The sequence below is a fragment of the Silene latifolia genome, chromosome Y, assembly GCF_048544455.1.
Source record: "Silene latifolia isolate original U9 population chromosome Y, ASM4854445v1, whole genome shotgun sequence".
NCBI lineage: Eukaryota > Viridiplantae > Streptophyta > Magnoliopsida > Caryophyllales > Caryophyllaceae > Silene > Silene latifolia.
The window spans coordinates 234,802,732-234,818,060 of NC_133538.1; the positions used below are offsets into that span (position 1 = coordinate 234,802,732).

General features: G+C 39.3%; 1 non-coding gene across 1 annotated transcript; it reads left to right on the plus strand.

Moving 5' to 3' along the window:
• Positions 1–9,507: 9,507 nt before the first annotated feature.
• LOC141635438 (small nucleolar RNA R71) lies at positions 9,508–9,614 on the plus strand. Its single transcript, XR_012540129.1, has one exon. It is a non-coding gene; the product is annotated as a small nucleolar RNA R71 (small nucleolar RNA).
• The last annotated feature ends 5,715 nt before the right edge of the window (positions 9,615–15,329 follow it).

The following is a 15,329-nucleotide window of genomic DNA, read 5'->3' on the forward strand; positions in this document are numbered from 1 at the left end:
AATAATACTAGCTATGAATTTTTAAACTATTATAAAATTCGGTTGTAAAAATTAAATTTTCTAATTTCGAATAAAAATAACAATTTTTACGTTTTGCCATAATGTCACAATATTACATCTATTTCCGATTCAAGCTGACCCGATAATATTCAAAATTTATTTTACTTACAATTCGTGAAATACCTTACTTTTACCCAACTCTGTGTTTGATATTTTAAAACTGTTAAAAGTTTAAATCCAATTTATTTTATTCACCGCTATTAGTTTTTTAAATTTGCCGCCCAAATTTACGTAGTTTGCAAGTGGTAATGCAACTATGCAAGTAGTAATTTTTAAATGTCTGCAAGTTGCTTTTGAAGACATTGTTCAATCGTCACGGTTCTTTACTTCTCCTCACTATAAATAGCCTTTCACCATCGTCACCTTTCTTCACCCATCACCATTCCACATTCCTTAAACTCTATTAGAAAAACCGATACGATGTCGAAACTGTACTCGACTCAACATCCTCCTTCACCTTCACCTCTGTTCTTTGTAAACCAACTCAAAAACAAACCTGATATCGATACGCCGTAGCCTTATCACACTTAGCCCTTCATAAGCACCACCCACGACAATCACCATTGTTCACCCCCATTCGCCGCAATAGCCTGCCACCCACACCAATGCCATTACTGCGACACAACCACCATTCTCCCTGCACTTCCACCACCATTTCCGCATAAATCATCATCACCATCGACATTAACAACAAATAAAAACAACCCAAAAAGCTAAATTACCTCCTTCGTTACCGTCGATCATAAAATCGACCCCGTTAACCAAACTTTATTAACGAGCGTGGACAACTTGGTACTCACCATTGGCCGCCAATCACCACCATCAACCACTACCGCCTCCTCCTCGTCCTCCTCGTCCTCCTCGTCCTCGTCCTCCTCCTCCTCCTCCTCCTCTGTTTTCCCCTGTTTCTCGCTGCCCTCCTCTTCTTCTCACACTACCCCTGCTCCCGCCTTATTTCCGTCGAGCCCAGTACAGAGCACGACCACCGCATCCCTCGTCGCACCACCATGAACCGCCACCTTCCTTTCCTTCCTTATTTATTCTTCTCCTTATTCTTCTATCGTTCCCTTATTATTCTTTTCTATTTTTGTTCTTTTATTCGACCACCGTAGGGTCACTAAGCCAGATCCCCGCCATCGCCTGAACTCCTTAGCCTTGCCATCGTCATGTTTATTGCTTGGCTATATCGGTTGTAGGTTTATTTGAGAAGGAGGTGTTGTTTTTAAAGAAGGAAAATAGAAGTGGTGGGTTATAAGGTAAAAACATGAATTCCAATGTGAGTTGGAACAAGTGAATGACGAGATTGATTTATATACACGCGGACCATCGATAATATATAAACTCGGGCCGAGTTTTTTAAGTTTGGTAACGAGACTTGCACCTTCTGACATCATACCTTAATAATTGAGACGGTTATCTTTGACGAGTTATTTTTATAATAAGACGGTAACCTAATATTTCTCTTGACCTCCTTAATCTTACAAAACCTGTTATGCTAATTATATTGATTATGTTTAAATTTGGGTTCCATAAGTTTGTTTGATATTAAAAATGAATTAGAAACGTTAGACCACTAAATTTATTTATATCTTATAATAATACATATTGACTAAGTTACTTGTTAAATGAGTTAATAATTAAATTAATTATGATACAGTTTATAATTTGCTCATTAACATGATATATAAATCACAATTTACATTATCGTTTATTAAACATTTCCTATATTCATTAACTTTATTATACATTTTCTATATTTGTTATGTTTAAATGATAATAATAACCTTAGATTGAAATATTAAAATACAATGTTTAACATTTTATGCCATGACATGTTTATTGTTAATTGATGCTTTATTGTTGAATTGTTTAATTTATATAGCTATTATAACTTGCATTCTCTTTCTGCTATATTTATCATTCTCATTATTATAATGACTATGATTACTAAATGTTGGAATAAAAATCCTTTATGGATAATAATGAACTTTAAGACAATTTTAGTCTATTCAAATAATTCATATTATGACACCGTAACATGAGATACAAAGGAAATGTGAGTAGTAATGTGTAGTTACATGGGCAACTCTGCTATGATGATACTTAGGAGTCTTAGTATACGAGGATAGCCCGAGAGGCAATCTTTATGGGGCATTCGAGTATAGAACAACCAACTTCATGATGGAGTTGTATATTGAGAAGTGTCGATCGGCGTACGAAGGACACAAGATGTAGGCCGGATAGGCCGGGTACAGTCGCTGGTTTTCCGAAAGTAGCGAGTGTTTGCCCATTCATAGACAAGGACTTGATCAGTCTCGTACTTCCTTTAGATATGACCAGCACTATGCTTGATGCTAGTGTGGATATTGGCGATCTTGATGGCAGATATGCCAGGTGCCGTGACTTTTGATTTTATCAGGTCACTTGTCGTTCACTCCTTTGTGCTATCAGATAAGTAAGTTGATTTATACTAAGAAGTCTGGCCCTGCTGAGCCCTCTAGTGTGAGATGTAAACTATCTTAGGATTGTCACGGTCTATTAGTATGGTGGATAATTGTACATGGCAGGTGAGATGCAAGCCGGGCATGTATAGTTATACACTATGGAGCTACGACTCGTGTGTGTATATTGGATGCTTATGTGAAAAATGATTTTCAAAATCAAATGGCTACAACTGATTTTTTATCTTATTAATGTTCTATTGATCCACATGTTTAAACACACTAAAATATGAGATTTATGTGTTATGTGTATTATGTGACTCTTGTTTACGCAACATTGATCTAATTCGCAAGCCTGTTTTTGAATTATTAAGGATGTTAATAGAACGGTTAGGTTGCTTGTGCTCAGTGTGTTGTTGTTATGTTTTTTCAGGTACCCAGATGATTTAGGAGATGACACCTTTATGAGCATTATAGGAATACAAGAGAGATTTTAATATTATCTAAGTACTTGATTTGTAATTTGTATAACAACTAATTTAATTAGTCATGTAAAGGTGATCCATAACGATCCGGATTTCCTATAATTTTTTTATTAGTATTAATTAATTTTCCGCCATTAGTTTAATTAAGTCTTGTGAAAATCCGGGTTGTTACATTATAAATGGCATGTTTAATAAATTACATAGAGAATAATGATACAAGTGTGAACTATCCATTATACAACTCGACTACCATCTATGTCATCTATCTTCTATCATCTAGCTATGTAACTTGACTCCAAGTCCTTAGCGCGGCCCGAAACCTAATCACGTCACCAGCCAAACCTGTACTCAAACTACTCCTAATATGATCGTAAATATCATATGGATCAACCAAGGCCACACCCAAAATAGGTGACAATTTACACACAACCAACAAACGTAAGTTTCAGTAATATAGATATTCAAGACATGACACATGTATATGACTATGCGACACATCAATGAAATGCATAAGACACAATCCACCACAACTGCGTAACCACCTCACTAGTACTAGGGATACACCCACGGTACCAACAACCTGGTGACGGCACCGCAACACCACCCACCAAACAGCAGTACTGCAGTTCGTAAAACAAGTACTCGGGACACACCCGTAGTACCAAGCTCGGGTTCTAACGGGACCCCTGCCAGATGTCGTGCCTCAACCACATACGTCCCTCCATAAATCAAGTCATTAATGTGCACATACCTGTTGGAGTGGGACACTTCAAGACGCGATCCAAGCGTAAGACGGTCTCCCAACCGCCTTACGTCTCCTTAACAACCAAGTATCGCCGCCACCGCTCTATCACATCTTCAACATTCACCACAAACATGTATATCACAATATGCACACAAATGCCAAGCATAAGAGGCATAATAGTATGAATTAGTGAACTAATTCACACTACAAACATGTAATAAACATTCTACAACCAATTTCTAGTATAAAAAGCACAAAATCGAATTCCCCCAAATTGATTTAGGGTTTGCATAATCCAGTTAATTGATTGTAAGAGATGAATTTAAAGAGAAAAGAGAAGAGATCTTATCAATTTAATGTTAATGGATGAATAAAGCTTGCAAATCAATGAAGAACTTGAAGTCTCCTTGTGATTTTAGGTAGAAAAATGAAGAAAATGATGGAGAATGGGAAGAAGGAGTACCGTCGGGTGTGAAGAGAGTGATAGAAAAGCTTTTTTTTTTATTTACCCGTAAAATAACGCAAGCCAGCTACAGAACCACGACCCCGATCGGGGCCACCAACCCCGGTCGGGGTTGACCACAATTCCGCTTTTTGATTTCCTCGTATATGGGGGTGACTTGTTTTTCTTTTTTTCGAAAACCACGTCCCCGAACGGGGTTTTTGCATGGGGTTGCGTGTCAAGTGCACTCCAATTTCTCCTTTCTTCGTTTTCACCTAGAAATCACAAAAGAAATATTGTCAAGTTGAGTATTTTATTACTAATCTACGAAAAACAATTAAATTATAGAAAATTAAAAATGAAAATAAACAAAAGCAATAAAAAGCTTGGGTTGCCTCCCAAGAAGCGATGGTTTAACGTCCCGCACGACGAAAAAGCTTGAGTCGGTTGAAGCTTTCTTTGGTAGAGGTTCAACGGTCATTTCCTCTATCACACCAACGATAACATTCTCATGGTAGAGCTTCAAACGATGACCGTTTGCTTTGAATTTTTCGCCCTTTGTGGTCATCACTTTAACGGAACCGAACTTGTTGACATTTGTGACGGTATATGGACCGGTCCACCGTGATCGTAACTTTCCCGGAAATAGCTTGTATCGGGAATTGAATAGCAAGACCTTATCACCAATTTGAAATTACTAGTTCAAGATCTTCTTATCATGCCATCTCTTTGTTTTCTCCTTGTAGAGACGGGAGCTCACATAAGCTTGCAAGGGGAATTCATCGAGTTCATTGAGTTGCAACAACCACTTCTCTCTACTTAACTTCGGGTCCATGTTAAGCTCCTTAATTGCCCAAAAACCCTTTTGTTCCATCTCAACGGGAAGATGGCATGCCTTTCTATAGACCAACCTATATGGTGAAGTATCAATAGGTGTCTTAAACGCGGTATGGTAGGCCCATAAGGTATCATCGAGCTTCATACTCCAATCCTTTCGTGATTTGACAACAACTTTCTCAAGTATTCACTTGATCTCACGGTTGGAAACCTCCACTTGGCCACTAGTTTGTGGATGATAAGCCAAGCCTCTTCTATGATAGACTCCATATTTTTCCAACAAAGCATCAAGTTGTTTCTCACCGAAGTGAGTACCACGATCACTAATGATTGCTCTTGGAACACCGAACCTCGGGAATATGATCTTATTGAACAATTTAATCACGTTGCGAGCATCATTGGTTGGAGTAGCAATTGCCTCTACCCATTTAGAGACATAATCAACGGCAACCAAAATATACCGATTCCCTTTTGAGGAAGGAAATGGTCCTTGATAATCTATGCCCCAAACATCGAACACCTCTACTTCCAAGATTCCATTGATAGGCATCTCGTGTCTTCCTGATATGGAACCCGTCCTTTGGCAAGCATCACAAGCCATCACGAAATTTTTGGCATCTTGGAACATAGTTGGCCAATAGAAGCCGGATTGCAACACCATTGCAACGGTCTTGGATGGTCCATGATGACCACTATAAGGTGAAGAATGGCATCCTTCTAGCTCCCCTTTCACACCCCATTGTGAGATACATCTTCGGAATAGCCCATCGGAGCAATGTTTGAACAAATGTGGATCATCCCATAGGAAGAACTTGGCATCATGTAAGAACTTGTTCCTTTGTTGATATGAAAGGTTGGGTGGCAATTCTCTTCCAACTTGGTAGTTGTCTATGTCGGCATACCAAGGAGTATTGGCTTCCAACATCATTAGAACATCGTCGACGAAGGAATCATCAATAGGTAACTCAATACCTCCATCTTTGAACTTCAAACGGGATAAGTGATCGGCAACAACATTTTCGGCCCCCTTCTTATCTTTAATCTCAAGATCAAATTCTTGCAAAAGCAAGATCCATCTTATCAACCTTGGCTTAGCTTCTTGTTTGGCTAGGAGATGCTTCAATGCGGCATGATCGGTATGAACAATGACTTTGGAACCAATCAAGTAAGAGCGGAATTTGTCTAAGGCATAGACAATGGTAAGTAGCTCTTTCTCTGTCGTGGCATAATTAATTTGAGCCGCATCCAAGGTTTTGCTAGTGTAGTAGATAGTATGGAGAACCTTCTCCTTTCTTTGTCCTAGCACGTCACCTACCGCATAGTCACTTGCATCACACATGAGCTCGAATGGCAAGTTCCAATCCGGTGATTGGATGATAGGTGCGGAAATCAAAGCCTTCTTGATCCTATTAAAAGACTCAAGACAATCATTAGTAAACACAAAGGGAGCATCTTTTAAAAGAAGCTATGTAAGGGGTTTGGCAATCTTAGAAAAATCTTTAATAAAACGGCGGTAGAAACCCGCATGGCCTAAGAAACTCCTTACACTCTTCACATTTACCGGTGTGGGTAGTTGCTCAATAACTTGGACCTTAGCACGGTCCACTTCAATTCCTCTCTCCGAAACAATATGACCAAGCACCACTCCTTCATTCACCATGAAGTGGCACTTTTCCCAATTTAACACCAAATCAACTTCTTCACAATGCTTCAAAACTTTGGACAAGTTAGTCAAACAAGCATCAAAAGAAGAACCATATACACTAAAATCATCCATAAACACCTCCATGATAGACTCAATGTAGTCGGAAAAGATGCTTATCATGCAACATTGGAAAGTGGGGGGGGGGGGGGGCATTACAAAGACCAAAAGGCATCCTTCGGTAGGCAAATGTACCATAGGGACATGTAAATGTGGTCTTCTCTTGGTCATCCGGGTGAATGGGTATTTGAAAGAACCCGGAATAGCCATCTAGGTAGCAAAAGTATTTGTGACATGTCAACCTTTGCAACATTTGGTCAATAAAAGGTAATGGGTAGTGGTCTTTCTTGGTGGCTAGATTTAGCCTCCTATAGTCAATGCACATTCTCCTACCCGTCCCAATTCTAGTTGGAATTAACTCATTTTTATCATTTTTTACTATGGTGGTTCCTCCTTTCTTAGGAACCACTTGGACCGGACTCACCCATTTAGAATCGGAAATCGCATAGATAATTCCCGCATCTAACAATTTAAGCACTTCCTTTTTGACCACTTCTTGCATGTTAGGATTTAGTGGTCTTTGACCTTGGACACATGGTTTATGATCTTCCTCAAGATTGATTCGGTGCATGCAAAATTCGGGACTTATGCCTTTTAAATCGTCAAGTTTATAACCAATGGCTTTCTTGTGAGACCTCAAGACATGAAGCAATTTAGCCAATTGACTCTCATATAATTTAGCACTAACGATTACCGGACACATCCCCTCATTATCAAGAAAAGCATACCTCAAATTGGAAGGAAGGGGCTTAAGCTCGGGTTTTTGTACCTCAACATTTTGGGGTGTAGCAACCAAGCCTATAAAATGTGAGCTCTCCTCCAATGATAGCTCCTCTCCGTCCGATTCTTGCTCCAAAGCATCAATCTCCTCATTTCCTATCTCATCATCACCTGCAAATGATTCTAAAAGCAAGAGTGCCTCCAAGGGATATTTAGACAAAGATCGAGGTGTAGAGTCTTCTATAACAATGTCAACAACATCCAAAATGTCAATAGAATAACAAGACTCTTATATCATAGGACTCTTCATAGCACTATTCAAGTTATATGTGACCTTATCGTCACCCACTTCCAATGTAATTTTACCGTTCTTGACATCAATCAAGGCACCTGCGGTGTGTAAAAATGGTCTTCCCGAAATGATTAGGATTTGGGCATCTTCGGCCATGTCAAGAATAATAAAATCAACAGGAATGAAAAACTTACCAACCTTAACGGGAACATCCTCCAAAACTCCCAAAGGCCGTTTTATAGAACGGTCGGCCATTTGCAATGTGACACTAGTGCATTTTAAGACTCCCATATTAAGCATAGCACAAATAGAGTAAGGTATTACACTCATACTAGCACCTAAATCGCATAAAGCTTTATCAATTTGGTAGGTGCCAATTGTGCATGGAATAGAAAAGCTACCGGGATCTTTTAACATAGGAGGGGACTTGTTTTGCAAAAGAGCACTCACCTCGGCGGTGAGAGCTATTGTTTCAACCTCATCAAAAGTCGTCTTCTTAGTTAAAATGTCTTTCATGAACTTAGTGTAAGATGGAATTTGAGTGATTAATTCGGTAAAAGGAACGGTTACCTATAGACTCTTCACAACTTCCATGAATTTACCGAATTGTGAATTCTTTTGATGCTTTGCCAATCTATGAGGAAATGGCACTTTGACTTTTTCCGGAATCTTTGCTTCAACATCTTTCTTTGGAGGAACATCCTCCACTTCCTTGACTTTCTCAACAACAACAAGTGGGTCATCCACTTTCTTGGGAATTTCTACAATTTCCTTATCATTTGGAGAGACCTCCAACTCAACAAGTACCTCCTCATCATCTTTGGGCATGGATGGCCCATCATATTTCGTACCACTTCTTAAGGAGATAGCATTAAGGGTAGCATGTGTTTGCTCACCTTGAGGGGGTAGTTGACCCGATTTACTTGAGGAGCTAGATGAGGCCAATTGAGCCATTTATTCCTCCAACATTTTGATTGCGGCATTTTGAGCTTGCTCATTCTTATGGATTTGAGTCAACAATTCCTTTTGCATACGGATTCTTAAGCCCTCAAGCTTACCTCCCTCTTGGTTATTTTGTTGGGCATTTTGTTGTGGAGGTTGAGTTTGTTGGAAATTGTTTTGTGGTGGCCTTTGTTGATTTTGATATCCCGGTGGAGGGATATATTTTTGTTGTTGAGGGACATAGGCATTTTGTTGTGATGGGGGTTGTGGTTGAGGATTTAGCACATTGATACTTCTATAAGACATATTCGGGTGAAATCTTGAATTTGGGTTATATGTGTTTGAGAATGTACCCGGTGGATAAGCATTTTGTGCATTTTGTCTTAATGCTAAAAAGGCATTTACCTCTTCAATGGGAGCTTGGCAATGAGCGGCATAGTGACCCGCACCTCCGCAACTTTCACAAACAATGATTTGGCTCGTTGAAGAGATGGCATTGACTTGTTGAATGGAATCTCTAGCATCCCTTTCCGCCAATTGTTGTTGGAGCAAAGCAATTTGAGCTAGCAAAACAAAGTTGTTAGAAGATTCTTCTTTACCTTTAGATGGCACAACTCGGGAATTGACATATTGGGCATCATGGACCGCCATAGATTCGATCGTGGCATGAGCAAGGTCGGTGTCAATTTGATCAAACCGCCCATTGTTGGCGGAATCAAGAATCCTTCGGGACTCGGCACAACATCCATTGTAGAATGTTATTGCTAGAAACCAATCATCTAGCCCATGATGTGGGCATTGCCTTTGAAGCTCTTTGTACCTCTCCCAAGCCTCATATAAGCTCTCAAGAGATTGTTGACGGAATCCGGTGATTTGGCTCCTCAAAGTTTGAGTTTTCTCCGGTGGAAAAAACTTTTGATAGAAAGCAAGAGCCAAAGTCTCCAAATTGGTGATTCCCATGGCGGTGCGGTCAAGGCTATTGATCCAAAGCTTAACCTTATCCTTCAATGAGAAAGGGAAAAGTATTTCCCTTATTTGAGCTTGGGTGACCCCCGTTTGACGGATCATGGAGCAATAGTCACAAAAGTTTTGCACATACAAATTGGGATCCTCCAAAGGACTTCCTCCAAATTGCTTCCTCTCCACAAGGCTAATGAAAGCCGGTTTGATCTCGATGTCCGGCGCGGTGCTTTGAGTGGTTGTGATTCCGGCCGGAAGCATGGCCGCAGTGGGCTTTGAGTGATGGGAAAGTTTCACCATCTTTTTGGTAGTAGATGGTGATGGTGGTGGAGATGATGAACTTGAAACCTCGTCCTCTTCAAGGGCTTCTAGATCGTCTAAGTAAGACTTTCTAGCACTTTCAACTTGTACGGGAGAAGTGGCTTCTTTTACTTCCCTCCAAAAACGTCGTCTTCTCCTAAATGTTTTCTCGGGATCGGAATCCGGTGAAAGCAATTCTCCACTACGAGAGGACCTGGGCATAAGACACCAATTTCTAGAGAAGTGATAAGTAATGGTCTCAAGGAACAAGTGTTCCCCAAGACAAAGCAAAACAAGATAAAAATCGACAATTCAAAAAGCAATAAAACCGTTTTCCCGGCAACGGCGCCAAAATTTGATAGGCTTATCGTGTACCTATGCAAAGATAATTTCCCTAGACACAAATTAATGTAGTAATAGGGGTCGAACACAAGGAAACGGGAATTACGTCGTGAATTGCTATGAGTAGATTTTTATCAAGGTCGATTACGATTTGGGTTTGGTTTGTTTGGTTTGATGATTAATGGAAATTGCAATGTAAGAGGAAAGAAGACCAAATAGACTAAGGATTGGATGTTGCATGGACTTTGTGCCTCAAGTTGCATGGATTTTTGCATGAGAATTTGTTGGATCAATTAGCAAAATACAAATGAGATCAAACATCCAAGTCAAGCCCAAAATTGCAAGTCAAAAGTCAAGGGGAAAGCATGGGATTCCAAAAGATCTTAAGATGCGAAATGCAAGCATTAACCGGGTGATTAATCGCACATTTAATCACCCACATAGGATTCTCCAAGGAATTAAGAGAGGAATTAAGGCAAAATACCGAGGAACACACGGCCCCGATCGGGGTTGGCGGCCCCGATCGGGGTTGCATGCCCTTTGGTTTCTTACGTTTCCTTCTCCTCTCCTATAAATAGGACAGGTATTCCTAGGTTTTAGGCATCCAAGTTTACGTCCAAGTTTACTACAATAAGCCTCAAGCATTATAAGTTTTCTCTCATTAGTTTTCATTTCAAGTTTAAGTTGTTTAAGCATTCTTTAGTTAATCTTTCAACAATTTGTATTTCAAGAGATTCTCAAGCATTTGTTATTCAATCTTTTGGTTATTAGTTGTTTGTTCTTCCATACAAGTCCTCCTTTATAAGGTATTTCTTATTACAAGTTTACAATTTACATCATTGCTTTAGTTATCACATAGTTATTATAATCATGTATTTCATATTTACTTTAGCTTTGTTCTTTTCGTATGTTATATCACCTAATTAGTACAATTCATATAACCATGTTCAACATTCCTTACAATTTAGTTTACATTTTACATCTTAGTATGAGTAGCTAAATTCTCTAGTCTACAGGTTAGGGGAGCCATGCAAAATCAAACATATAATATGATTAAATAAAGTTCATAATAATATTGATCAATTGCTTCCACCACATGTTTGCTTTGTTATGCTTAATCTTTGATTATCGGCCGTAGTCGTAGATTAAAACTTGTTTATTCTTTCTAAAGTCGAGAGGCACGGAATTGAATTAGACTAAGCATGTGTGGTAGGACGACCTAGTCATGGACGAGAGTTTTTCTAGGACCCGGTCTATGGTTGATACTAATACCGTAAGGTGGGTATCTTTAAGCCTAAGTAATTGACAAGATTATTAGTATCAAGTTTATCATGTTCATATGTTTACCTTTGCATGAGTGACCCGAACCCTTTAGACTATCTTTTATCATATTATTTACATTGCAATTTCCATTAATCATCAAACCAAAAAAACCAAACCCAAATCGTAATCGACCTTGATAAAAATCTACCCAGAGCAATTCACGACGTAATTTCCGTTTCCCTGTGTTCGACCCCTATTACTACATTAATTTGTGTCTAGAGAAATTATCTTTGCATAGGTACGCGATAAGCCTATCAAATTTTGGCGCCGTTGCCGGGGAAACGGTTTTATTGCTTTTTGAATTGTCGATTTTTATCTTGTTTTCCAATACGAAAGTAGAAGAAATGGGGCAAATAGTAGCATAAACTACACAAATGAGCACTGAAATGCGTGTAAAATGGGGTGTAAAACATCATATTTAGGACACGCATCACCTCTCAATGGAATCTTGGAAGTAGAGGTGTTCGATGTTTGGGGCATAGATTATCAAGGACTGTTTCCTTCCTCATAAGGGAATCGGTATATTTTGGTTGCCGTTGATTATGTCTCTAAATGGGTAGAGGCAATTGCTACTCCTACCAATGATGCTCGCAACGTGATTAAATTGTTCAAGAAGATCATATTCCCGAGGTTCGGTGTTCCAAGAGCAATCATTAGTGATCGTGGTACTCACTTCGGTGAGAAACAACTTGATGCTTTGTTGGAAAAATATGGAGTCTATCATAGAAGAGGCTTGGCTTATCATCTAATAACTAGTGGCCAAGTGGAGGTTTCCAACCGTGAGATCAAGTCAATACTTGAGAAAGTTGTTGCTAAATCACGAAAGGATTGGAGTATGAAGCTCGATGATACCTTATGGGCCTACCGTACCGCGTTTAAGACACCTATTGGTACTTCACCATATAGGTTGGTCTATGGAAAGGCGTGCCATCTTCCCGTTGAGATGGAACAAAAGGCTTTTTGGGCAATTAAGGAGCTTAACATGGACCCGAAGTTAAGTAGAGAGAAGCGGTTGTTGCAACTCAATGAACTCGATGAATTCCGCTTGCAAGCTTATGAGAGCTCCCGTCTCTACAAGGAGAAAACAAAGAGATGGCACTATAAGAATATCTTGAACAAGGAATTTCAAATTGGTGATAATGTCTTGCTACTCAATTCCCGATACAAGCTATTTCTGGGAAAGTTACGATCACGGTGGACCGGTCCATATACCGTCACAAATGTCAACAAGTTCGGTTCCGTTGAAGTGTGTAGATACCCGTATCCGTCGATATTGGAATTTATAGAGAACCCGACAAACACCCGATGATGATAGGACACATGTATTCTTTAGTTGTCATTGTCATTATTTGGGCTCGTTTTACGATGTAGAATGAGCGTTGTCGACGAAGTATTTTATTAATTTAAATGATATTTAAATTAAATGTTTTTTAAAAGAAAGTGAATTCATTTTATTGTTTTAATTTGAATTTATTTTCTTTAATTTATTTTATTGAAAATAAAATATATTTTTGATTTGAAAAATCATTTATTTTAACGTGTTAATTGATTTGAAAGATCGTTTTTGAAAGTTGAAAATTCGTTTTGATCACACGTTATGGAGCTCCATCGTAGCTCGGTTTTTGAGCCCGTTTTCTTTACGATTTGGCATGAATCTCGAGTTCACTAACCGACCTAGGCTTTCACTTGTCCAACCCCAGTTCGAACCCCCATACCCACGTTCCAAATCTCGTCCCAATCATACACAAAACAGCCCAACTCTTTCCCCTTACCCGCGTTAGCCCTTCCCCTCTTCCAACCCGTTTTGTGTGTTTCAAAGCTTGACCCAAACCCGCCACAACCAACCCAATTCCTACTCCTCATTACGCACAACAACTCATCACTAAACCCACCACGAAACCCATCAAATTCCCGTCCCAAATACTCCATAAACAGCCCGCAAATAACACAAGCAGCCCCCCCTGTTTTGCGTGCTCAAACCCGAGCCTCAAACCCGCTCCAAACACCAGTTAAACCCATGCCCATTAACCCTAAACCATACCTAGTATCTTACCCATATTACCTTAGCTTAACCACCAAGAAAACCACCCATAAAAACCCTAAAACCCCCACGAAATAGCTGATGGACAGCAGCTATGCAAACCGAGCCCGACTGCTTGTTGCTCCCTTTTACCCTACTTTAACTCCCTATAAATACCTCCCATCTGCCATACTTTCAATCCTCTAAGTTCTCCATACATACTAACGTCACTCAAAAGCATTAAACTCCAGAAACAAACCCTAATTGCCTCTCAAAACCCTCGACAAAACCGAGACATCCAAACTGAAACAGTTTGTGTCTCTCTTGAAATACAATTCGTTCTCCCTTCAAATCTCCATTAAAATTCGAGTTTCTCATTCCTAATTAACCACATAACATCCATATACATCTTAGACAAACATTCACGAGCCAAATTGACCTTGAGAGTACACGAATCCCCTCGAAAAACAGAGTGTCATACACTCTGTTTTCGCGGCTTTTCCTGTCTGTCCAGTTCTGGTTGTGCTTGTTTTTCGTGCCCAATAACTCAGAACGAGCGTGGTTTGTTTTAAGATCTTTGTTCTAATCTCTTTCCAGTTTTCAAAACATCTTTTAAATCTAATTTTCACCGTGAAACGAGTGAGAAATTGCAGTTTGAAAGTTGCTGTCCAGATTTGCGAAAAAACGTGTTGTTGCTTTGTTCCTTCGTCGACGACGGCCTCTCGAGATAAAATCTACGATCGATTACGACCCAAGACGGTGTCAAATACTACTCTTCTCCCTTTTATTTCGTTCTTTTTATGTTTGTTTTTCCTTTGTTCGTTTTACATTGTTTATCGTTTTGTTTATCGTTTGACATCGTTAACTATGAAACTAGTTTAGTCCGAGTATGAGTTAAAGTACCACCATGAACACCCGCGTTGATTTGAGATGGGAAAGAAATCCTCCCTATCGGTCGGTCTTATCCCCCATCTCATTTACATATCCTCGTGTTCAAGGTAGGGCATTAATAAAACGAATCCTAACTTCGTTCCTCGCTTTTGACCCCTTGCTTGTTTCGTTCAATTCGACCTACCCTAGGACCCGTCGCATGTTAGTTCGACCCCTGTTTGTTAATATATGACTTATTTAGACGACTTTAGATCGATTAAATAACTTAATTAGACATGTTAGGGTGCTTCGACACAAGCATTAAAATTGATCAACAATTCTATAACCTAATTGAATGCATCTCTATTTTCACTCGATTTCTTGCTAGCATAGGAGTGCGTGATTAGCACCTTCCTATTTACATTCGATGAGTAAGCATTAATCTTGTAATATTGTAACCTAGTTGGACCCTTTAGGCCGTGTAGAATACACATTCGCGTGACATCTTCTCAATCGATCAACGTCGTTTCTAACTTGTTTTCTAACTCGTTTCCTAACTCGTTTCGCAATTATTTGATCTAACTAATGAATCTAACCTAGGAACTAGGGTGGACGTGGCTTGGCCGTGTGCTTGGCCGTGCCTTTTTGTCATTCTTGCTTCATCTTTATATCGTTTATTTATCGTTGTTTTGTATTTTGTAATTACCTTTTTGCTTATCGAGTCGTCTCTTGTAATTCACTTGTAATTAGTTTTCTTTTGGGTCGAGTCAATCGATTTATAAAAACCT